The sequence below is a fragment of the Mycteria americana genome, chromosome 3 (genome assembly GCF_035582795.1).
Source record: "Mycteria americana isolate JAX WOST 10 ecotype Jacksonville Zoo and Gardens chromosome 3, USCA_MyAme_1.0, whole genome shotgun sequence".
Classification (NCBI taxonomy): Eukaryota; Metazoa; Chordata; class Aves; order Ciconiiformes; family Ciconiidae; genus Mycteria; species Mycteria americana.
In genome coordinates, this window is record NC_134367.1 from 68,153,933 (window position 1) to 68,180,617 (window position 26,685).

The window sequence follows — 26,685 nt, forward strand, 5'->3', positions numbered from 1 at the left end:
ACTTCAGACAAAGGGGATGTCTATGCACATGGCCCTCCACTCCGGAGATGCCTGTTTCTCACTGTCAGTTAGGCAGAAATCCTAGATGACTACCTTGGAGTATATACCAAATTTTAAGATGGCTAAAGTGAGGTACTTCTTACCTTAGACCATCTAATTGGTTTTACAAGATGTTGATCGCTCTTTTAAACTATTTTTAAGCAGTCAAAAAAAGAAACATCAAATAAGCATTCTGAACGCAACACTACTGGTACCTTTCCACATCTCCATCTTCCAATCACTATATTAAATTTTAGTGAGAATGTCTTACTAGAGGTAAAACACATATTAAAGAAATGAGCTATGACTGTGGTTTTGTGCCTTTAGCATTTTAGATTTCAATGTCGAAATTTCCATCCAGCTATACATGTACCGTTTATGCTTAAATGCACTAGGTTTCCGCAGTTCTAGTATAAAGAAGAAATGCTCAGAGGTATGATTTTCATAGACAAGTACAGCATTTAAATTTGAAGAACAATGTAGGTTTCCTGCTTCCATATTATCCAAACACAGGATATTTTCTGGACAGTGAGAATTATAAAGACAGTCATGATTTTACAATAGCGAGGAAAAGGGTAAAAAAAGCAGTATTAGACATACTGGAATATTTCTCATTCTTACAGTGGAAAAACTGAATTGGGCTTGAAGAAACATTAGCAAAGTGCAGGAAAACACATAGGAAATGGAAATACATATATTTTTTTTCAGTATAAAACAATTACCTGCATCTTCTAGGAATCTAATAGGCATGACTATCTTCCAATTTCCTGTAGTAAAAAAAAAATACAGTCAGAAGAAATTCTTGATATTAAGCATAATGCTGAAGAAAGTTTTCTACTCCTTACAGCAGAGGCCTGAAAATTTCATTTATCCATCCACTGGAAAAAATTCACATTGTGTCTTAGCGGTCTGAGCAACCACATTTTGAAGAATAATGAGTGCAAGTCTTTTTAAAGTATTGAGGTTTCTAGTGTGTAGATGAATAACTGCAAGTCTGAACTGATGCAGTCTCACCTTCCTGAATCGGCCAAAAGAAAGCTGCCAATGTCCCTCTTCATTCCTACGCCTTCGCTAAGCCTGGATTATCCCTGAATCCCATTGGCAAATCCCCTTTCAATGCCTCTCTCCAGCTAATACTTTCATGCTCCAGGCCTCTCATTAAATGTTTCCAGAACCACCAGAACAAAATCCTGGCCAGGGTGTCACCACTCAGGTACAAGAAAATGTAGTGAAATGCGAGTAGATTTCCAAATCAGTTAACACCAGTGGGATACTGCTCAAGAATATATGGCTGCCTTCTCAAAGAAGAAACCTACAGACCAAATACATGGCTAAAAGACTTCTGTGACTGCCATGATTTGCCACCTGTCTGACCATCACCAGACTGCAGGCTACTCTCTGTATTGCAGAAAAGACTGGCACAGAGAAGACCTCTAAAACAGGGAGCCTGAACATCATCTCCCTGCCCTAAAGGGCATTTCTCCCATCAAAGGAGGACCCTCCCTTCCAGTTTTCAACAAATCTTATCCTGAAAATCTTATCCTGAAAAGATTTTGGCTTTTGTTTCATTAAAAAGGATATTTGTTCAAGTGTGGTAACAAAAGCAACACTTATGGCTTTTCTTTATGGTTTTCATTTAGGACAAAATTCAGAGCATCTCTAAAGAACAGATCTTCAGAAATAGCTGGAGTATTAGCTTCAGAGTATGGGATATAGGCTACTATAATGATCCTCAATTAGAAACTGTCAGAAAAACAGCTAGAGCACTCATGCTTGCTCCATAGAATAAAACCAACAGATGATAAAATAGTAAAGTCTATAAAAGAAAAAAAAATCAAAAATTGAAAAAATAATTTTTAATTCTTTGTAATTAATAACACTTTCAAAGAACAAATGGATGTTAGTAAAGCCCCATGACTTGACATAAGTAGAATCAGTACTGTGCCACCTTTTATGAATTACTTATTTAATAGTACAAATAACATATCAGTAGTTAGGACAGCAATAGCTAATGGGCTGTTGGTTTAGTCAAATATGGATAACATATTTTAAAATTGTAACTATAGAGGAATACCATATAGTACAAAATAATAGCAACCTATCAAATACAAACCAGAATATTTTAGGTCATAATGTCATTCAGCTTTGATGTGCTAATGGCTTTTAAAATAACTGTCTTGCCTGATTCTCTAAAGAAAAAAGAAAAAAAGTAATCCAAGTAAAACTTTTTAAAATTTTCCTAATCCACTTCCTCAAATAAAAAGTGTCTCTACAAATGGAAAAAGAAAACCTCATGCGCGATTTACAATACATCAGAAGAGGTTACTACGGAGCAGCTCTGCAGTGCCTTATGAGGAAATGGCAGGTAAGTGGCAAACCATTTTCAGCAGCTGAGCTAAACTGAATCTCAGGGCAGTAATGATGCCAATATACGAGCACGGATGTAAAGGAAAATGTGTGGCTTGAGAAGCAGAAACAGGGACACGAGGGAATGTTCCTCACTGAGAGAGCATAAAGTTACTAGCCATCTTCAAAGAAAAATACTTTTCTCCTTATTAGGCAATTTTGCAAATGGTGAAGAAGAAATTTCTAGAAGGTGGGAGTACCCTTTCTGTTCCATACTCCCTCTACCGAGAGCACCTGTAGAGAAGAAATCTGCCAGTCATGGAAATGTGACAGCAATGGTTTTATATGAGCAAAAGGTGATGCTAATATACTTCTAACAATTTTCTGTTCTGGGCTGAGACCTCTGTTACAGAGTTCAAGCCATTCTGCGGTCCTGCTATTTTCAGAACATTCTATATAATTTTTCAACCTACACTATGAAACAGGTATAGACTAATTACAGGGATTATTGATGGCTTAAGTTTGGTCAGAGTCACTCTCCTGGGGAAAATAAATCCCTTTCCAGAACCAACATAATCATTTCTGGTTTGGTTTGAGCTGCTATCCATCCTGTGTCAAAGATGGCTTTAATATTATTTCTTTTGGTTTCGGTTTTTTTTCTTCTCCCTAATGGGAGACTGGCCTAACTGGAGAAATCTAAGACACTGCAAAGCTAGCTTGCATTCTGTCTGTTTTTTCCAGTCAAGCTTCTACCTCATCTGCCTGCACCCACAGCCTAGCTTAAGCCGACAACAGGCTTCCATTTTTCAACTGATTAATGTTTCTCCTTTAGAAAACACTGTAAATATACTTTCCAATATTGCTCTTCATCAAACATATACTATTCAATAGAGAGAAACTCCCTGTATTTCAAGTACTACACATTTCAAACTAAGGAGCTAAGGATGATAAAAATGCACGTTTTCCTTAATACCTTTGGCATGGTTCAGCTCCGCTGGAGTGACTGAGAGGAGCCCACCTACATGGATCAGAAGCTGTACGGGAGTCGCGCTGAGCACATCGTTTGACAGGAGCTGCAAAGTCCTGCCTGGCTGGGGGCCAAGCCAGGTTTCCCAGCAGGAATGTGGCCCGGGAGCCAGCTCCCCCAGCCACACTAACTGCACTATCTGCCCGTTTCAAACCAGGACATTTTACTTCCGTGAAAACTTTGAACATGAGAAGATTACTGGGAAACCGGGAGCTGTATTTATGTCAGATGCACCTACTAAATCAAGACTTTTAAAACTTTCTAGAAAGGAGCGCTATCCTGCCGCTCCTCTTCCTAAGGTGCCTTTGTGAGCTGCATGCAGGAGACGTATATCTGGTTGCCTGCAGAGCTCCAAGATTATTCCTTCCCTTCTTTTTTTTTTCTCTTTTTTTTCAGACCATTAAAATGGTTACACTCAACAGCTTTAAAATAAAATTTGGCAAAATACAACTTTTACTACTTCTCAATTTGTAGCTCATATTACGGCTCTTGCAAGTGAACAAATTGGAAGCTTATGTCTTCCAGGCTAAATCCTGAGTGCACCATACAGAATAAATATTGACTCTAGCGTAAGGACTAAGGGTCAGATCCAGCCCTGTTTTAAATCTTTTCTGTCCAGCCCTGCCAGCACAAAGCCGGCCTAAAACCACAGTAACTGGCCCCTGAAGAATTCGTATTCTATAGGGCAAGCATTAGCACAGACGAGTTGCAGTGGCTCCTACGAAATCCTTACACTCATGCACAGACCTCTGCCAAGACCCTTATTAGGCAAGTCTAGTTTATGTCTGGGATAAGCCCAGCAGCCAAGCAGCCTTACAAGAAAGAGAGGCCACCTCTGAGCTCTTCCACACCTGCAACTCAGACGAAAATTGCCTTGGCCTTTCGGGAAGAAAGACAGCACACCTTTGGCTTGCTGTCCTACCCCACATTTCCCTCTGCCCCACTAATTATGTTCCCCAAAGAGCTGTTTGGTGTTGACATCCCAATAAAAAAAAAAAAAAAAAGACTGGGAACCCTAACAAAACATGGATTTACAGCTTCTTCTACCCACGCAAAGTCATAGGTGGGCTAAGTCTGAAGCAGAGCTCTCAACCAGCAGCCACTGTGCATCTCTGAACTGAAGGATTTAACTGGCATGAAGATAGATAAGCATTTGTTCATCCTTCTTTGCAAGGTTATATATTCATTCATAGGCTGAGGATGTTATGTAGCAAAATAACAAAAGGAATGCAGACCTTGGGGTACATAGTTTTGGCATTTTACACAAATGAAAGAAAAGATGACCAACTGGAAGCTTTTTTGTACTACTTGACACTACACTTGTGGTCTTTGAACTGTACTTACTAAAAAGATAAGGAAGAAGAAACACTTCTTAAATTTCCCAGTTTTGTAAAAAGGCTTCCTGTTCTTGACCAGAGAGATTCTCTTCGCATTTCCAACAGTCCCTGGTTAGGGGTCTGTGCTGGTTCTGGCTGGGGTAGAGTTAATTTTCTTCATAGTAGCTAGGATGGGGCTATGTTTTGGATTTGTACTGGAAACAGTGCTGATAACGCAGGGATGTTTTAGTTACTGCTGAGCAGGGCTTACACAGAGTCAAGGCCTTTTCTGCTTCTCACCCCACCCCACCAGCGAGGAGGCTGGGGGTGCACAAGAAGCTGGGAGGGGACACAGCTGGGACAGCTGACCCCAGCTGACCAAAGGGCTCTTCCATACCATATGGCGTCATGCTCAGCATTGAAAGCTGGGGGGAGAAGAAGGAAGGGGGGACATTTGGAGTGATGGCGTTTGTCTTCCCAAGTCACCGTTACGTGTGATGGAGCCCTGCCTTCCTGGAGATGGCTGAACACCTGCCTGCCCATGGGAAGCAGTGAATGAATTCCTTATCTCGCTTCACTTGCGTGTGTGGCTTTTGCTTTACTTTATCTCAACCCATGAGTTTTCTCACTTTTACTCTTCTGATTCTCTCCCCCATCCCACCAGGGAGGAGTGAGCGAGCGGCTGGGTGGGGCTTAGCTGCTGGCTGGGGTTAAACCACGACAGGGTCCCATCTGACTGTGGTTTTGTAGCTGGCCTTCTACCTGTCTATTTGAACACCTCTAGGAAAGACTGTAAATTCCTATGTCAACCACTGGCACTTGGCAAAGTCTTGAATTACTGGGGAATGCAAGGATGCCTGTGCTTTTGCTGCAGCTTGGCAGGAGTTGTAAGACGTCCTTTTCCACACACAATTCCAAGAATGCAGCCCTTTTAAAACAGGTTAGGTGTATTTATTTTAATCTACCACTTTCTGTATTGTAATTGCTGTTGTTACCTTTTCATATTTGAAGACACTACTCTAACTTGTTCATTTAATTCCACCCCAGATGTTCTGCCTGGCCTCCGGATTTCAGTGCTTTATTGAATGTATTGCCATTCTCCAAAACCAGCCAGAGAAACACAGTTTTGAAAATATCCTGAAACATTTAGAATAACACACATGTTTTTTAAATTTCAGCAGCTGAACTAATCATCACATTGCGTTTTTTAAAATGTCATTTAAAAGTACTAGCAAATACAAAAACAAATACTGCTCAGCGAGTACACATAGTACACTGTGAATTTACTATTAAATGATCAAACAAACTGTAGTAAGCTTACTTGAGGAGAAGCTACAGGGCAGAATCTGTTCTCCATTGCTATGTTGGGTAAACACTTGTGCTGACATGGGTTCCCCAAGAAGCCAGGAACTGAGGGGACTGACTGAGAGGATCCAGTTACAGATGCATCAAGGGTAGACTGCAAGCTCACTGTGACCAAACACCAACTTCAGGCTTTTACTCTCAGGTTTCTATGAATGCACATTTGTGTCCCTGGTAGCTGCTGGTTTCAAGAGCCAGGATCTGTGCACGTAAAACTAGAAGTGGTATAAAACCTGGCATCCTGATTCGTGCGATTATTATTTCAGTGCTTGCACTAAATCTGGCTCATATTTTGAGAACTATACCAGAATCTCAGCCGTTGAGAGATGGCATATAACAGCACATTTTAGTTAACTGTAGTAGTATCGATTATTTCTTTCATTTTAAGGCTTTACCAAACTCACCTTAATCTGGTTAATTCAGATAATTCAAACTATTATCTGAGACCATTATCTGAGTATGTTGAAGAAAATAACTGGAACGTGTCTGCTTCGAAGCACGTTAAAGCTAACTAAGAAAACAAATAAATAAATCGGTTGTACTCTAACACCTCTTAACCTTAACTGTAGGAACTTATACCTGTCTCAGACATTTCATATAAATGTCAATGGGTACTTCTTCTCTGAAGAAGAACAAGACTCTCCTTCCCTCCTCTGAATGTGATCCGACCAAATCAGAGGTCAGGCACACTCTATCCCTTCTGCAGTGACCTTACAGAAAAATCAGGTATGAAACAAAAGTCTCTCATTTGACTTCAAGGAGCTTTGAACAGATACGAGGTTTGACTCAGAGCAACTAAAAGGAGACAAATTATTCCAACAGCAAGCAAAAGTAAGAGCCAAATTCTGCTCTACAGTATCCTGGTATGAATCTGAAGCAATGAGTCGCAAATCCAAGGACATAATTCCAGACTTATTCCTCATAAAAACAAACAGAATCAGACATCACTTAGGTTTAGGTTCTTACATCCTACATACTAAATATCTGAGGTTATTTGTTACAAGGTGAAAATAAACTAATCCAACACCTCTAAATGTCTACAGAGAAATTCGTAACATGTACTGCAATAAATGTTCAATTACACGGTAATAAGAAAACATGGGTGATTTTCTTTAAGAGATGCTGGCTTGCATCATAAATGCTTAGAGCACAGCTGCAGCAAAACACTCAGTTTTTGCTATGTTAAGTATCTCAAATATAATTTTAAATTGCCACTCTCTATAGAAAAATAGCACCCCCCAAAAAACTTAAATTCAAGTTGAGTGTATTTTAAGAAGCCGTAGAAGAAGCCTAGAGCAGAAATGCTTTAACACTGACCTTTTCACTGTAATGACAAGGATTGCTCACTTAAAGTACATCACTATTTCCTGTTTCAGCATCATACACAATGTACACATTACTACCGGATGGAAAAAATGTATAAAAAAAGCTTTCACGTTGCCAAAGTCCAACTGAACAGAGACTTATTTCCACAGGATGACTATAAAAAAACAAAAAGAGAGAAAAAGCTACACAGGAGCCAAATTCATCTTAAACACTTCCTTTATAGGTAAAAGTTTGCAAACAAATCAGTTCTCCTTGACTTGAACGAAAACCTGCTATCAAAGAGATGCCAAAACAGACAGGACAAACAACCTTGTCAGTCAATTAGCAGCTAATTGATCTCTCTGATCCCACTGCTTTTAACGGATCAGGTAAATATTTTGTTTCTGGTTGCTTAACCTTGCTGTGCACATAAGATTCTGTCGGAGGTGCTTAAGCGTGTCAGATAATAAAACATCTACCCGTTCTGGCTGACCATGTTCTGATGGGGACATCCTGAATCTCTCTCTTTACAAAAGCAAAGGACTGGGATTATTCAGATACAAAACTAAACAAGAGAATTATATAAACTGCTAATCTTCTCACACTGTTACTTATTTCCTTGGGGAACAAGATAAAAAACGAAAACAGATGAGTAAAATACTAATCATTTCCCACATGGACCTTAAAATGTGATGGCAAAGCAATGGCAGATCTGACAGACAGCACTTCAGTGTTATTAAAATTTCCGAAGGCAACAAAAATATCACAGTTGTTTTGCTCCCCCCCGCCCCATGTTCTTTAGAATCATAGTACGCAGTGACTTACGAGAGTGAGAGCAGCTCCCATGCAGAGAACAGTCAGAAACAGATGCCCACCACTAAGGTCCTCTTTCAACACTGTTTTGATGGCTGAAGTTAGGTTTACATGATGCCTAATCCCATTGGTCCTAACCTGCACAGGAATGAGCTTCTCTCAAGGGCGAGTTAAGTAGTAAGTAAACACTATTTACTAAGTACACCTTAACAATGTATGTTAGTATCCAAAGCGGTGCTGAGATACAAATGGGCTCTTAATTCTTGGGCTGCTCTCTTCATCAGCAGAAACTCAACTCTCTCTCACTTTCTTCTGAGCCACAGGATACCGTGCCAAACTGGATGAGCGTGAAATAGTTTCTGATCACTATTTGTAGGAGTATTTTTTTTTTTCACGCCTCAGTGTAGAAAAGAAATGCAGCTTTGGCCCAGCTGTTGGCCCCAAACTATTATCATGTAAATGAACAGGCGTTATGTAGGCCCCAAAGGGCTAAATACCTAAAAATCTGTGAAAAGCAAAGGCTCAGACACTAACCAATGATCCTATGTGATGCCACTGGGATTGCAATGAAAGTTTTGCATTTGCAAGAACTGGTGAAAATTACTGAGAATAAAGAATTTTTCTCAATTCAACACAAATAAATGTGTTAATCAGAAAGGGAAATTTCACACCTTATAAAGGACAGATTAACTAAACTATGAATTTGGCAGCATTTGTGAAAGATAAAGTATATGCAAAGAGCAAGATTCCCATGCGGACATGATTTGTAGCCATTTCTAGATTTATCAAATATCATCTACAGTAAGAAGAGTAAGAACAGTGTCACTGGAGAGTTCAAACTGCTAAAGTTGTCAGATATAACAATTTTCCTAACTGAAATGACATGCAAAGTCTGAAATGCCTTTTCATTTTCACACAAGAACTGCAACCTTCAGCAGCAGCTGGGGAGAACAGACCTGTGCTGGTTAAGTCCCTGCTAAGATACCATAAAGCTTTTCTCCAAGTTTTCCCAGGAAAAAAAAAAATAAAAATCAAAATTTGTGTAAATATTGCATCATTTTTAGGTACAAAGTAATTATTATTTTGTTGCCAAATGGAAATATTAGGCAAATATCAAGCCTTTGCCTAGCATTTTCATCTTAGAGGGAAAATATCGCTGAATTTTCTGGGAAGTGAGGTTTTTTTAGTTTAAAAGTTATGCAATCCTAATTATGCAACCACAGCAGATTTTGCAAACAGCTATGCCTCCTTTCACGCTGTGTCAGAAGAAGCCACTTGCATTTCACATGAAAATATCAGTGTCTTTCAAACACTTTCTTGAATGAGCAAATGCACTGCCTCTGATGGACACCCTCACCCCGGGAAGAATTACATAGGAAGACATTTATAGTATCTGAGCTTGCATTTGTTTTTCACTTACACCGATTATTATACAAGCTTATTTTAAAACCTGTCATTGTTTACTAAGCCCTGTGGTCACCACATGTCAAAACAAAAACAGACGCATGCTAAACATCAGTAGCATGTTCTTACCAATTTTTTTTCCATCTTGTGCACCCAAAGTAGAATGGGCCTTTGTGGCAGTTTTATTTCAATCCATTCTGAATACTTTGTTAAAGTTCAGCTGAGATCAGCTATTAAGCCCCAAATCCTATATATCTCACAGATGCCACAACAGTCACTATTCTGCAGCCAAAATGTTTCCTTTTGACTAGTGACTCAATAAAGGCATTTTGCTGTATCAAATCTAGTCACTTAGCATTGCCTAAAGACTCTGACCGCTACAGCAGTAATATAAAGATACATTAATTAGACTGCACACTTAAGGATGCTGCTTTCTTTACAGCCCTCAGGATGCCTAGCAGGGGAAAAAAGAAAAAAAAAAAGCTCTTTAAAATTCCTGTGGCCATATTTTACAGTACTTCCTTCTTTTTATTGCATGAAGCATTGAAAGTCAGTATGTGTAATATCCAATTGCATCAGAGCACCTCTTAAAAAATTCAGTAAAATATGCATATGCTTTCTGCTGAGTTTTGTAGCTATACCTGAAATTTCACTCGTTGCAGTTAGGTTTCTTTCTACAAAACACAAATTAACTGTGTTTATTAACATGAGCATCACTTTCCTGAGCAAACACCTCTGAAAAGATGAAGGTCTACCAAAATGCCTGAATCCGCATATAAAACGTCTGTTATTTCACAGGGTTGTGCTGATATTTGAGGGACAGGCCAAGCTGACAGCTCAGTTACAGATTCTCAACAAGCGCAACACAATAAACCCCAAAACATTTCTTGGGAAAGACACTGCTCAGGTTTCATGATGACTAAGTCTCAGACAAGGTTAGACCAGGGTGCAGTATCACAGGGCATTCCTAGTACAAACAGCACCTTAAAGTTCATATATGTATCCCCCATCCCACCAACTTTTGAAACTACTCCAAGGAAACCTGCAATGTGAAACCATTATCCTGTACTTAGTAAGTGGCACAACTGGATGCCAAATCACTCCTACCCAGGAAAAGTCGAAGTAAGGACAGCAAAAATCTTAATTTCAGCCACCAGGCGAGAGCTCAGCAGGCCCTAAGAGGACATATTCAGGCTGATGGTGTATTGAAAGGGAAAGCAACTGCTGCTCAGCTCTAGAAAACTCCAGACAACTTCGTACAGGCTTCTCCTTCTCCTGCATCATGCTTGGCACATTCCACCAAATTTAGCTTTCTCTTCATTGTCAGAAGTGGAAATGAAATCAGGTAACAATCTGGCCCAAAAGTCTCTTGGGTGCTTGTGATGCACCAACGACATTTGTACACTACAAACAAAAGAAAGCATCACCAACATACAGTCATAGAATGGGTTGGGTTGGAAGGGACCTTCAAAGATCATCGAGTTCAACTCCCAAACATCCCCTATTCCAGCCCCCAACATCCCCTTTACAGACAGGGAAACGAACACATGGAGTATACGACAAGGATATAGGGCTTCATGTTTGCTAAGCTACGCTTAAACTAATTAATTACTAAATGATCCTTGGGATAGCTCCTAACAATCTGAAAAACTGCGTTGCAAACCAAAAGCACAAAGGCTATTTTCCTTAAGACTGAAGTGCAATGTTTTAGCACTCAGACCACCTAAGACAATTAATCAACTCGCTTATTCAGTTGAACTCTTCCCCCTAATTCTCTCTTCCTACCCCCCACTTCTCTCTTCCTACCCCCCTCCCAGGATTTGAGGACACCCTGTTCGCCTAGAGATGGTGAATCACTACAAGCCAGCAGGCCCACTCGGTTCCTCAAAAGACACAAAAGGTGTAAAAATAGCTTGTACTAATGAAGCAAGTACAGCGTCAGCAGCCAGATGAGCGTGGGTGATCAGATAAGGGTCTGTTGTTGCAAAGGGCAAATTATTAAGAGAATGCTTCTCCCTCTCTCTCTCTCTTTTTATTAAGCTTTGTTCTTCCTTCGCTGAAGCCAGCCCTCTGCAACGCGTGATAAATGACACCTGACAAGATTGACTCCTCCTGTAATTGCAAGTTTCATACCGGCGCAGGAAGCGGTGCCTCACTACGAGCTGAAGGTACAGTGGAGGTGTCACTAAAAAAAAAATAAATAAAGAGAGGCAAAAATAAAGCCTAAAAATAGCCAGGACTACCCACTGAGTATGACTGTGTGGGTATATTTAGCCAGTCTAACACCAACTTTTCTTGTTAAAAACACAATCTTACCTTTATGCAAAACAGCTTCCTGTTTCTAAATATAACTTGAGAAACTTGAGAACATGAGGGGGGAAAACTCAGATTTTGAAATTGTCCCTTTTTCACTGAGATTACAAAAAGATTAAATGTGAAAAGACCAGGTAGATCTTCCACATGGGTTTTGCATCCTGACATCCCGTAACGAATAGACAAGAGTTTGCTATTAAGGCATCCTAATACAGCCCATTGGACTAGGAAATAGATTCAGAAGCAAAAACAGAGCTGTACCAGCAAACTTCTCCGGGAACCAGAAATGAGACTCTGAGAGATAAAGGAAGGGGGACACGTCCTATGCCAGCTCCGTTGCCTGAGCCAGCAGTGCCCTCAAGAGAAGGCTGTGCCCCACCACAGGTAGACAGAGACCTACAGACTGATGAGATGCAGTTGCACTTTTACAGCCCTGTTCTGCAAATCTCATCTACTCTGAGGCCAGTTTACATCACTTTACCAGCACAAAGGAGTTTTAGGAAGGGTGTAAATATATCCTACTCCCATTTAAGGCACTCCTACACTGCCTAATAAAGTGGCACGAGTATAAAAGACCATCTGGCCAAGAGGTACAGTTTAGTATCTTACGAGCAATATCAAGAAGCACTTCCAACCGCACGTTTGAAGTTCTGATTCCCAAATACCCGAACTTACAGGAATTAATGAATGTGCCTTTAAAGTGCCGGCGCTGTACCTGTGTATGTCAGCTGGCGTGCACACCGCGGTGACCGGAGATCAGCGCTCAGACGCTTCACACCGTATCTGCTCCACTCGGCTGCAGCCAAGGGGTTGCCTCACGCCCGGGAACAGGAGGGCTCGCGCCGAGCCCCAGCCTGCCTCCGCACCGCTGGCACCTTGCTCACGGTGCCACGCTGACCACGCTTTGAGCCCACTGCTCACCACACCTTACTGTGTGAGGAGCCCTGAAACTTTCACAGGTGTAATTGCAACAGGAATATCCACAACTTAGCGGTGCCGATGTTCAGCAACCTCTCTTTCCAGGGCAACTTTGCACTTCTGCATGATGTGAGTTTTGCTCCCCTAACACAAAGGGAAGGCAAGCCTGGTCCCAAGGACTCTCTTGAGAATGTCTGCAACTGTTTAAAGTACATTACTGCAATATTACTACTGGAAGTAATACACATGCCAACTTTCTAGTGCTCCGCATGAGCTGTGCAAGGAAATGATCTTTTTTACAATTACGGTTTTTCTATTTAATGTCGTGACTCCTTTGGCCGATGCTTACATGAGGGTTTTGTTTCATTATTATGCAGCCTTCCTGTGTGGCTCCAAATACCTCACATCAATCATTCTGGGGCCAGGGTTAAACAAAAATGCACAGGTTTATACCAGACCTTTTCTCTCATTTACAACAGGAAAAAAAGCCCACTGTAAGACATTGCCAACTTCACATGCAAGATTCAATGAAAATTATTATTCTGACATTATCATTTTCATTTTGTTCTGATTTTAAAATTAAAAAAAAGTAATTGAAGCTAGTAGGTTTGTATTTTTAACATTATATCCAGTGGGAAATTGAGAGCATGCTCTTTTCTTGATATGCTGTGATTAATTCCCATTGATACAACCATTCTTTGTTCAGCATCATAGTTTTGTCTTTTCATCCTATGCCTTAGCAGTAAATGTGAGTGTCACTGATTTTTTTACTAGAATAGATAAACATTGTGATGCAAGAGGAATCAGCTGATGATATTATTCTTCAGACAGTTTGATTTTCATCTGAAATGAAGAGTAAATGTTATTATATTAGAGGAAATATGAATGTAAAAATAATTATTAGTAGGTTTAAATACTGAAGACCCTACTCTGGCAGTACATTTACATAAAGTTAACAGGAGGCAGGATCGCATACCCCAAACCACTCTTAAGTTACAAAGCTAAAAGCATAGTGATCAGAACCTCAGCCTATCCCCCCACTCAGATTTGGAGCAGAAATTTTGTTTAAGTAACAGTTACATATTACCTATCTTTTTAAGACTTCACCTATTTAAAGAAAAATGTACAAAGGAGAAGATAAAATTAAAAAACCAGCAGGAAAGCGTATTAGAAAAATGAAAAACTACCTTCACTGGACAACTTAGGAAAATATCTGTTATTACACGGTATTTTCCAAAATCACGTCGAACAGCCTGGTGACTTCTCCGCGAAGCTCTGCACCCCGGGGCCGGCCGCAAGCGGCGGGCAGAGCCCGGCAGCTGCCCCCGGCTGCCCGCGGGCCCCGTGGGACTGCGATGGCGAGGTGCCGCCTCAGCCCCCGACACCCACACGGGCCTTTGGCCTCGGGGCGTTCAGTGCCACCACAACAGCCAGCTTTAACCCTGCACAACTTCCGTTTAGAACCAAGAAAGGGGCTGACTGGAAGATAATTTGAGGGAAAGAAATGGTAAATTTTCAGTCAGATCCATCCCCTGGGGGGTTTGCTGCGCAGCGGCACAGCCGGCAGACGGGGTGGGAAGGGGGCAGCCGCGGATCACGGTGGAGCAGGGCCAGGGGCTCCCTGACCACATCCAGCCCAGCCCTGTTCCATGCCACCTCCCTCCCTCCCCGGGGACTGCAGGGCTGACGGCTCGCCTTCTCCTTGCCTCCTCTGCTGCCCAAACCACGATGAGGATCTGCTGGACCCGTACAAAGCCCACCCACGGGGGGCTCAAGGGTATGAAAACTTTCCATTTTCACCGTCACATACCACACTCAGTCATGACTCGGGCAAGGTAATGAGCAGAAGTAAAACAAAACAGGGTGGTAGCTCTTCTTTTCGGTAAGTTCCTGCTATAGGCTTTCTTCATTGGCCAATATTTAAACTGTGGGTGTTGGAAAGTTATTTTCCTGAGTGAGCATCGGTCCCTAACGTGCGCCTCCACAAGCACGTGGCACAGGTGGGGTGGGAGACCGGACACGGTGGCCGCCTGAACCTCGGGTGGGACAGTGGTTCCACGACGGCACTTTCCACAAAATGAACGTCTACGCTCGGCGATGGCACCACCGATTTCGCATCCTGGGTAGGGGCACCCACCGCGGGCAAGCGGAGGCAGCGGGTGCCAGCACAGGATAGCAGGGGAGGCTGCAACGGGAGCCATGGGAGGCAGTAAGAAGATACGGCGTTAAGTAACGAGGGGCTGCGCTATCTCACATCTTCCTACATCCTGCCGCAGGTCGCTTTTCCTGCCGCAGCCTTCTCCCTCCCACCCCTGCGCGGTGTCACTTTCACCGGCGTGCGCTCCCCTCCCACTCACCAGCATGTAACGCACACCATGATTTATGTCACCTCTCCGATCTGGCCCGGGATCTCTGAGGTGCGAGCAATAGATGCAGTCTACAAAAGGTTAGGATTAATGCTTTATTGGCAATTACAGCAGGCAAGCGGCTCAGCTCATAATGCAGCTTTTCCCTCATGACGACCTGTAGGAGGTGGGAGCAGGTTGCCACAGGCCTGGCGCCTGCTGCGCGCTGACATATGTCTTCGCTGCTGGGCGAAAGGGCAGGTCCAATTAGGTGTCGTGTATTATTAACGTTCTTCTGCTTCGTCTGTTGATCACGTATCCTCCTCTCGGCCCCTCTGCGCCCCAGCTGGTGCAACGCACCGACATCTGCGGAGGCATTGCCCTACCCGGGAAAGCTCGAATGGAAATCTGCTGGAGGAGATGGGACACCTTTTTGCAGACCCGAGCAAGGGGTGGAACGGCCGAGAAGTTGAACAGATCACTGTAACTAGGATCCTCAAGCTAAAAGATGAGAAATACGAGATATCTGCCCTGCTGGCAGTAATAATTACGATGTATTATTAACAAAACTCAGGTTTCATCATTAACTTGACTTGGGTTTCAAGAGCTGATCTCACCCTAATCATCCTCCAAATTACATCCAGTGTTTCCCTCAGAGCTGAACCAGTACCAGCAAGGAAGGCTGCTGGTAACCATTACGCCAAAGAGAAAGCACAGGTAAAAATGAGCTATAAATACCACAGTCAAACAGGTGCAAAAAATTACAGAGAGATTTAAAGTTGCCCAAACCCAGGGCGATCTCACCACTCAGATCTGATCCTGCCAGAAAGACGGAGCCTGTAACTTCAAAGCAGCCGAGAGGAAAGGGCTCACTGTCAGCGCGTGCTGCGTACGGCACAGCCGACATGACCCTGCTTCTGCAAAGGATTGACTCCTCTCCCCTCAAAGGTGTCAGTAAAGTCACAGCTCCTCTCTTGGATCTCAAAACACGAGAACGGCCACCTACATGTTTGCTATGATGAAGTAGCCAACTGTTTCAGTCACGACCAAACTGCTGCAACAAAAGACCCTTGTTTGATTTTGTTGCTCTACCAAGCTCATCATCAGAGCAACTAAGATCTTCGAAAGCTTTTTCTCAACCTCTGCGAGATGAAAATGCCATTTTAATTGTGGATCAGTGAGGTCTGCTTGAGTAAAATAACCCCAATCACTCAGATGCAACTGCGTAATAAACACTGCTCTTCTAGCAGGGAGCCTAATTGCTCTGCTAGCACCAACAATATTGCTGCCGGTTCATTAGAGAAGCTGGAGGAGCTGCTGTTTGCATCTTCACAAGCTGGGAGTATTTGATTGCAAAACCGCTACGGATGTTTGATCCAAAATTCAGCCTCTGATTTCTGATCAGCAAAACTTAAAAGCAAAGAAGCTATCAGTCTGATATTTTTCTTCATAGCTTTCTTCAGGGTAACAATTTATTTTTCTCCTTGATCTGTTCAAGGACATCAAATCTAATCTTAAGATAGGATTTGCACTTTTATATTCTATATGAACCTCCTTAGCAAAAAAAGTAGCAAGAACAGAACTGATGTGAACCAAATTGCCATTTCACATGACATCTGGATGACGCTGGCAGTTACATTGCTATCCTGCAGCCTGACTGCACCAGGACCTCGCCAGAAGGTGCAAAGGGCAGAGGAAGGCCAGAAAAAGGCCACCAGAGGTCAAAGGCAGCCACGCTTCCTGCTGGCTGCTCAGAGCAGGTCTGGACGGCCGGCAACCAGGCAGATGGCAGAGGAAGCATACTTCCATCTTGTCCAACGGGGAAACGATTTGCTGAATCACACTTAAGGGGAACGTGGCAGCCAGTTCTGCCGAGACGTCCAGGAGCTCCCTTTGCCTGTTGCAGTGGCCCCCAGGTGCAGTTCTGCACCCCTTCTGGGAGCCCACGCTGCTGTGCTCAGGTTTGTCTGTCTACCCTCGCCTTCCCTCATCATACAGCTCGGATAAACCACTGCCTTGCTTTACGCTTTAAGAACATGTGTTTCTGTTTCTTTTTCCTTCAGAACCATCTTTAGCCTGAACACTTTCTGAGTGGAAAACGTAAACCTAATTTCAGGCAGATGCCTGTCTCAGCAAGTCTATCAAGAGCAGCTTATTTTCTCAAACTCAAACTCCACATGTGAATACGTCCACACAGGGGCTCAGACACATCTGCATAAAGAGGTCCATTTGCCTGAGTGTTTGCTAATGAATGTTTGGCACCACAGTCAGAGGGACACCACAAGTGCATCCAGTTGGTTTTAAATTTTAAAAGAAAAGGTTACTTACACCTCTAGGTACAAAGCATTGCTGAGGTTGCTTACAAAATGCACCAGCTGTGGAATCAAATCTAAATCTTAACATTGACATGAAAATTAAAGGTGCAAAGAAGCGTAACTTTTTTTTTCCCCTTTTTATGCAGTTTGAATCAGCTTGTGGGAAAGTTAATAGAAATATTCCGCCAGTGAAATGGAAAGTGGATCAAACCAGTACAACGTAAGCCTTCAAGACAGTGGAAAACTCCACATGGGATGCTCTCAGGAAAATCACTCAAATGCAGGGCTACCCAGCGTGCTGAGGGCTCAGGGAGGTCACCTCTTTGCATAGCCAGGACCATGCTCTGCTTTTCACCCAAGGTGCTCGTCAGGATTGGAAGCCAAAACCTTTTCTGACAGGTCATGAATTAAATAACTACAGCTGATTTCCAGGATCTCTTTCCTTCTGCTAGCAATCTCACATAGTAACAATAAAAGTACTGACAGTGTAAGTTAGTTCTAGAGGAATCTTTTTCATCACAAAGCTGCTGCAAGATATTTCTTCTCCGGTAGCAGCAACAGTGAGTTCAGGAAGCACAGAGCACCTGCCAGCATTAAAAGAAGAGCACATCTAAAACCACAGGTCCCAGTTGTTAAAATGCTGCTTGTTACAGGAATTTCATCTATGCTAATACTCTGCTAGAGCAGTCCAGGTAATAACAGCAATAACAAACAACAAGGAAAAAGTTAAAGGACCACTAATATAAATGGGAAAGCATTGTTCACTGACATTTTTAAGTCCCAGTAGTGTTGATCCACCCATGAGCAGGTCTGGATTTATAGCAAAGGAAAGAGTAAGTGCATGACTACCCCACAGAAAGTTTCTATTTTAAAAAGTGCCTGCATTGCCTGAAAATCAAGATCACACCACTGAAATTCCCATCCATCCAATACCTTCTGTTTCCTCCTTGGTTTTCTTTTTATCTCTACAGTGAACTGAGCGGCTCTAAGATTATTTTTCTGTGATTTTCAGCAAAAGTAGGTACAGAAGGAACTGTGGACAAGCACCAAGGGCGTCAAGCCCACAAGAAACTTAGCCTTTGTCCCCCTTGAGAAATGGATACAATGCCAGCTTGAGTGGACTCTGAATCCTAGTTTTAATTAGAGAGAAGGTGAAATCAGGAAAACCTACCTCTTGCTTAAATACTATTCCTTCCTCAGTATCCCTCTGTTCTCCAGAAAAATGGTCTTCTCCCTGTTGGTGACCATTTATCCAGGCACAGGATCCAAACTCTTTCCCACTGTGTCCTCACCATCTGCATGTTGTCTACCTCTCTATTGACAGCTTCCAATAAAAGCTTCCTTTAATAGAGTTGTCCTGACTCACAGGTGGGGGGGGAGGGAGGCTGACCTCGCTGCAGCATCAAGAGTCTCTGACGCATTTTGGGAGGCTGTGGTTTCGGGTCTGAAAGAATTCAGCCTTGTTTTCAACTAAGTTTTACACGCTTAACTTCCAAAATATCACCCTATAGCTCCACATCCATTTGTGACTCGATGTTGTTTAGTGGTTCGACTTAGCACTATTCAGGGCTTTAGCCATACGCTTGGCAAATTAGCAGTACTCACCAGCAGAAGAGAGTTTCTCAGAAACGCAGCCACCCAGGCTCCTGGCTGGCTCCACCTCTTGTCCGCCCACTCCCAGTTTCAGACATTTCGCATTCCAAAACTGGAAGTGTCTATGTAACATAAGGTCACGTTATTGCACAATGCGCTCCGCTCCTTCTAAGAGCCACTGCATCCTCAAAAGTACATCAACTCTAACAGCAAGAGAGCTGTTTACAGTGAATTTCTATCTGAGTGGGAGTATTTTCTCCAAGAATCTTATAACAAGGACGTGAAGTGTATGACTCTTCCCTACATTTGGTAAAATTGCTACCGAGATGGCATTTATTTAATACTTCCACATCAGCATTCTTTCCCCTTTGAGCTGCCTTTTTAAAATTTGAGAATTAATTTTTACACTTCCCCAAAGTATTTCTGTGCTGGATAATTTTAGGACACACTAAACAGAACAATTTCTGCCTGTCTTAAATTTAGAACTGAGGCCATTTGTAGCTTTTGCAATGCAACTGTGAAATACAACTGATTGTCACCCATGTAGGTTTTGCCAATTTTTTTTTCTTGCCAAATGGTCTGAATAATTGTTATGATCCCTCCTTCACTTAGTCTTTAAATTCTAACAGGTGAATGAAATCTCCAGTTTCAATTGTAACTGAAGAACACCACCTCTTTTAGTATAGGGGATTAAAAGTGAGGTGGGCTTTATTTTTTTCCCCAAAGGACAGTACCAAGGTGGAAATGGTGGTGTCACATTCTGTTATCTTTGAAACTGTATTCAGCTTTTCAGCTACAATTAAGTCTTCACCGTTAGCACGGGAAGCTTATTTGGCGTTCCCTCAAATGCCAAGGAGTTATATTGGTATCTCCTAAAGGTAATTTTTGACATATTTAAAAAAAGAATAAATGATCACTTCTTCTTTCAATTCAGATCTGTCACCTTCGTCCTGAGCACCACCAGGGCAACTGAGCAGTGGGGAAGCAGAAGGGTTTGGGGCCGGGGGCTCCCAGCACCCTCTGGTGAGAACAGGGATGCTGGCGGGGCTAATGGCTAAGGCAGCTCTCAAAAAGCCCTCCTGATTTCTCAGCCAAGTGAGGTCTTCATAAGCTGTCACTCCTGTCCTCCCAGAAGTGAGAAGGTTCAGGTCCAGCAGTCAGCGTTCAGAAATCTGATTCAGGCTACCCAGTGAAAATTACGATGGCCAAAACAAACCAGTGACAGAGTAAGAGGGAGAGGGAAACAGAGAGAATCCTACAAGAGGAGCAGAACAAGGGACAGAGGAGGACTTTTGCACTTATCTGTTTCATCAGAGCACTGGCACCGTGCTCTGCTGTAGGTAAGGGTAGCCCAGGATTTTCATTCTGAGTCATTCATTTGGAAGACATAACATGATAGAGAGTCAACTGCCCTTCATCCCGTGGAAGAGATACTTAAAATGGAGCTAATGGTTTAAAGTTACTTAGCTCCTGTTTGGTCTCTGAGCAAGTAAAAGGTTAGACTGTAATATTTAACCACAACTCCTGTGCCTTTCTGAGAAGCATGGAGGAGGCTGCCTGAAGGAAAGGCAGACATCTGCCATGCTGCTTCCTGTGTGCACGAGGTGAAGAAATCTGCGCCAGCCTTCAGTCTCGTGTAGATAGCGAGCTTCCTCCGGTGCAGTGGCTGTCACGCAGCGTGCTTTCTGGTACAGCCCATTTCCTTCTGGGGCACACGTCTCCCTTGGGGACAGCAGGGGCTAGCGCTCTGTGCACGCCACTAGCCACGATCATCAAATCTGCCAGCTGGTCACCGTGCAATACAGCCAAAGGTTTAGTGCTGTAAGTAGAACTGGCTGCATGTCTAAATGCGAACGGGATGAAGAACTGATGAGGGACAGCAAGAAAAAGAAAAAGATTCATAAAAGTCCGGAGACACAGTACTGTAAGGAGAACACAGCATCTACTACAAATCTTGGGGAACTATTCAAACTGTTACTTTAGAAAGTAACAGTGGTATGTGCCTTCATTCTTTTTTAACGTTCATCCATAAGAGGTCACTGTGTGACCCAATGAACACCTTGGTGTCAGCAGCATTCCTCTCTCCCTTCCCATATGCTCAGCACCAGGTGTCCAGTCACCTACAGTAATGTCCCAGCCACCACCCAGCTGCCTTTCATAGGGACAGTTAGGGCAGGCAATAAAGCAAGGCACGTGTGGGAGTCCTTCAAGCACTTTGATTGTGTGACCTTAGCCAATTTTACAAACACTTAAATGTATGTATTTTTTATTCCCCATGAATCTTAAATGGAATCCAAGAGTTTTACAACCCCCACAGACGTTTTAAATAACCAGTAAAAAATACACAAAAATTTGAGAAACTGAGTTTGAACAGCGAAGACACAAGCTCACAAATGGCCAAGGCTCCTCTGGTTTCCCAGGGTGTGGGGCCTCTCTTTTAGAATCTGTTTCACTCTGACATTGTTTTTTCAGTAGTTAGTAGACTTTTTCACAAGGGTGACTACAATACAGTGTGGGACATGGAGGACTGCCAAGGTGACCTGCCCACAGAAACTTCTTAAGCATAAAGTTTTTGTACTGCCAGTTGCCATGAGATGAGAGGGAATAATAGGCAGATGCAACTTAATGGCAACTGAAACCGTTTTAGCTCCGTTCGGCTAATCGAAGATCTTCTTCATGGAGTAAGGTGACTTAAAGGGAAGTATTTCATTCAGAGATTTCCATGGGAAAACAAAAACAAAAAAATAAAAATAGCAATATGGAGATTTTCCAGTGGAAAACTTGTTCTTGTGGAAATTCCACTTTCAATTGACAAATTGTTTTTATGGGAAATTCCTAAGCAGCTGTAGGCACAGCCCTCATGCTGAGAAGTTTAAAAGCAGCTCATGTCTGACCCAGTGCCCTCAGATTTCCCACATCAGATAAACTGCAAGAGCAGAGCCCTCATCTCTTCCTTACTCCTACCCTGCAGCACACAAGCGGTCCCACCGCAGGCACAACAGTATATTGACTGCAGCGGCAGTACGCACGTGGTTACAGATGGGATGCTTGAAGGATTAATCTTTTAATGTCCCAAATCAAGATTAATTACAGTTTCATATATAAGCTGTCCCTAATGCTCTGATACTGGTAAAGATGTCGTCGACTTCAGCAACATGTTTACCGGCACTAGGGATTGCAGGCTTGGGAGAGTCTTAAATGAAGCTCCTCACAGTAGACTGCACCAGAGAGAGAGAACTTGGGGCTGACTTTATGTGATTATGTGAATGGTCACAAATCATGGATGGAACTCCAGTGTTATTAATTGTTTTACACTGGCTTAAACCCATCAATAAGAACTACACACTCCACAGCTAACATTACAGAGAGTAAGACAAACATTTTTAGTGAGCTTGCTAAGGGTCTTCTAAATTTGCAGGAGGAGCACCGAGTAAGCGTCTCCTTTACAGAGTGATATTAGAAAAGCATAAACCATTCATTACAATGCATCTTCTTTCTATCAGCCACTTTAGCCTGAATCATCATACTGTGTAAACAGGCTAGAAATCATATTTATGGCAGGGCTTAAAGTATCTCAGAAAGTCAGAGGAAGAAAAAAGGTATTAGAGTAGGCAGGCTTGCACAACCCCTCACAGTCCAGAAAGGTACTAAGCACCTAAATCATTCACCTACACATTTGCTGTGATTTACAGTATTTCTGTACCAGCCCTGTATTTTCACACTAACGCATTTTTAACACAAAATAAAATGTAGATCCCTGTGAGTAAAAAAGTTAATTCTACTGACTGTACGGGACTGGTCTTCACAACTTCTCAAGAGCAGACGTTGCCTCTTTCCTGACTACCTTCTGTCCCATGTACCCTACCCAACAGTACAGCGGATCCAGCATCCCCCAAACCGAGCTGAGCTGGAGGAGCTCAAGCACGGGGGAACTGTGGCGGGACCGGGAACCCCAAGGTGCCATTGAGGAGGCTGTCGGCAGCTCGCCGCCTGCCAGGCACTGCAGGCTACGATGTGAAGGAGTGGACAAAGGCCACTGCTCAGCTGCTACAGTGACCTTCAGCTCTGCTGATCTGCGATGGGAATGCACCCCCTGGCCATGCTCGTGTTTCTAAACCACATGTTTTCTTGGCTATCTGCAACACTACGTACACACGCATGATACCGAGTTCGCATACGTGCATAGCCCATGTCTATACTGCACAGGGGGCTGATGAGTTCCCCTCCACCCCTACCCCCAAAGCAGCTAGCCAGTTACAGCAGGGCTACTGCTGCTCTGCACCCAGGAAGCACAGCAACCACACGTGCTCACCAAGGCGTGCTGCATGGCTGCGAAAATCATACACGCCGAGATCAAATTGCAAGCCACGTGAATTTCAGAGATCAGTTAAAAAAATCCTGCGTCTCTCCACCTAAAGGAGTTATTCTTTGGGACATCACAGTAATAAAATACAATCGCAATGAAAACCTTATTGATACAAGCTTTGTTACTGAAGTGACAAGAAGGGCATTTATTTTCAGAGTTGGACACTCGAAGGAATACCCCACGTGTAAGCTGGTGTAAGCTGTCTTCTCCAGTATATAACAGAGATAGTTGTACTACACTGAAACACATGTGATAAGAGAAGTGGGCCCAGGCTCTCCTCCATATTCTCTGCATACCTGTTACTATCACACAGCTGCTCTCGAGTCTACAGTTTCCTGTGCAGTACAAACTGCATACCACTTCCCCTACGGAAAAAAAGAGACTTACTTGTTCTTAATTGACGATGGAAATACTGTCATATTTTCCACTAGCCAAGCTTGAAACCATTACTGAACGAACCTTCATTAATTTTTCCACAACATTTTGCAGAAATGTCAGGAAACAGCTGCACCAGAAATGATTAACTGTCCTTACCACTAGGGCTTCATTGGCCAACTTCAAATTATATAGGTTTTCTTCTTTCAAAACTCTACATTCAATGATGTTGTTTGTTATTCTTCAGTTGACTGTCTCAATACACTACTTTCCCTTCAAAAGTATCCGATTACACAGGTTCAGTGGCGCACAAACATTTTACGACCAGTGGAAGAATTTGTACAGTTTGGAGCTGCATACTTCTAGGAAAAGATTGCTTCCTGCAGATTGCTCAGCTGTGTCTTTCTTGGATCAAATTCAATGAAATTCACAACTTGCAATCAAATTGTATTTGCCAGTCAGACTGAATTCATTACACTGACATAAACTCCTCTTGCTGCATTTTCTTACTCCTTTCCTTTCCTGTCGTACTCTTTTCCTTTCCCCTTTTCTCTCCCCATACTCTCACCTCTTCTTTGAGCTATACCATGTGTCAAAACTTATCATACAATGCCCTGTACCTTTTCTGGCAAAAACAAGTGGAACAGTATACATCATCATTCCAAACATGCAAACGCTGAGATGCTAGAAGGCTTGGTGCAAAATAAGAGTGCAGCCATCCGGAGATAACTGCTAGCATGGATCTGAGATTCCCAGTTGGCTGAAACTTTGCAGTCTCAGAACTTTTTAGCAAAGTGTCAGTGAGCAAGAGACTCCGCTCACACGGATTTGCACAGGGCACTGGCTATTATGTAATTTTTCAAAAATGTAAATTCTTCAAATTTCTGATAAGGACACAGCAACAAAAAGCAAGGCTCACAGGACTATTTTTAAAGGCCAGAGAAGAGAAGGCTCTGGGGAGACCTTACTGCGGCCTTTCAGTACTTAAAGGGGGCTTATAAGAAAGATGGGGACAAACTTTTTAGCAGGGCCTGTTGCGACAGGACAAGGGTATTAAACTAAAAAAAGGTAGATTCAGACTAGTTATAAGGAAGAAATTTGTTACAACGAGGGTGGTGAAACACTGGAACAGGTTGCCCAGAGAGGTGGTAGATGCTCCATCCCTGGAAACATTCAAGGCCAGGTTGGACGGGGCTCTGAGCAGCCTGATCTAGTTGAAGATGTCCCTGCTCACTGCAGGGGGATTGGGCTAGATGACCTGTAAACATCCCTTCTGACCCAAACTCTTCTATGATTCTATGAAAGTATACAGCCACATAAATAGAGGTTTATCTAGGTATTATAGAGAAAGAATCCCTCCTGCTGCCTGTAATTCAAAATTATTTGCATTTCTTGCTTTTTAAATGGGTCCCTTCCACAGCAGCGTGCGTTGCAGCACAGAACCCAGACGCAGCTCTGCTCAGAAAGAGCCAGCACTGATGACCTCACTCTGTGCTAGGTCAACTCCTGAGCGCCTTCATTGCCTTCAGCAGGTATACATACGGCGGCAGATCCTGGCCCAGAATGCCTAACGTAGGCAAGCATTGCTATTTAATTGGTGCGGTGCTGGCTACAAAAAAAAAGATCTGTTTTTAAATAACTCTACCAAGATATTTGCTTAGGTAGCAGAAATTACAGCAGTACACTATATTCTACTTAAAATACGCATGAATGTGTATGGGTTCTATTTCCAAGATATGAAATGCTGCCAAAAGTGTCCAGTTTTTTTAAGGATTCAATTTTCTACTGTGCAATGCCGAATCTCTCCTTCACGATATCCTTATCTGTCTCTGTTCTAGTTAGAAAGCAGTAGCTGCGGTGCCAGCGGATTTCAAGGACCACGTCCTTCCAATATATGGCATGTTAACGCGCCGCCAGCTATCGTATAGCCGCCTGTGGCTGCGCGGGAGACGCACGAAGCACATCTTGCGCATGGGGAAAAAATGAAGCGGAGTTGTTAGGCTCCACTAAACGAGTCCTGATTTTTGTGTTGGGGGGCAGCTCTGAAGTAAAGAGAAGACGATGCTGCACCGCAAGCGCACCTCCTGGCCCGCAGAAGGGTGTCGCGGCTTCCCGAGGGACAGGGGCTGGCAGGCGGCAGCCGCGGCAGAGGCAGCCCTTCCCCTTCACGCCTCGCCCGCCACCGGCCCGCGGCGGCCGCGGCCCCGCCGCAGCGCGGGAAGCCCCGGAGCCGCCGCCGCCGCCCCGCAGGCGCGCACCCGCGGCGGCGCGCAGCGCTCGTCCCCAGGCGGCAGCCCCGCCGGCGCCCGGGCTCTGCGGCGGCGGGGCCGCGGGCAGCGGTTCCGGCACGGCGGCCTGGGGTGCCCGGGGAGCGGGAGGCTTCGCAGCGCCCATTTCTGCCTCCTCCGGACGTTTTCGAGTCTCCTCCTTCCCACCCCGGGCCGTCCGAGCACCAGCAAATGGATTTGTTGTCCCGCTCGGGCACCTCCTGCACGTGGAAGAAGAAACATGCTTTTCCTCTCTCTAAGCGGGACAAGAAATGAGCGTTCTTGCTTCCCCCTGAGTTTGCGCTGCACATCTTGAGCTTAAACCGCCATGAAGACACGGCCTCCTCCTGTTCACACCGTCAGCAATGAGCAGCAGGATCTAGGGGCAATGTCATAACAAAAAGAGAGACCTTGAACTTGCTTCACCCTTTGCACAGTCATTTATATTTGGGCAAAGTGGATGACAGCTCCTTTAGCACTAGGGTAGTGGCATTTGATGCTCGCTCGGCATTCACTTTACCCAGGTATAAATAGCAAAAGGTTTCAGGCAGTAGAGAATCGGGACCCGTATCTTCAAGGGA

The 26,685-nt window shown here is 43.5% G+C and overlaps 1 protein-coding gene across 12 annotated transcripts in view; it reads right to left on the bottom strand.

Annotated features, from left to right (window-relative positions):
• HIVEP2 (HIVEP zinc finger 2) overlaps positions 1-26,685 on the bottom strand; it is a 144,754-nt gene that overhangs the window by 25,804 nt on the left and 92,265 nt on the right. For 11 of the 12 annotated variants that reach the window (XM_075498862.1, XM_075498864.1, XM_075498868.1 and 8 more), the window contains one exon: positions 762-806. The gene's annotated coding sequence lies outside the window, so the exon portion shown is untranslated. Of the gene's footprint in view, positions 1-761; positions 807-18,674; positions 19,009-26,685 lie in introns of those variants that run through there. The other variant, XM_075498874.1, reaches the window with a different exon arrangement.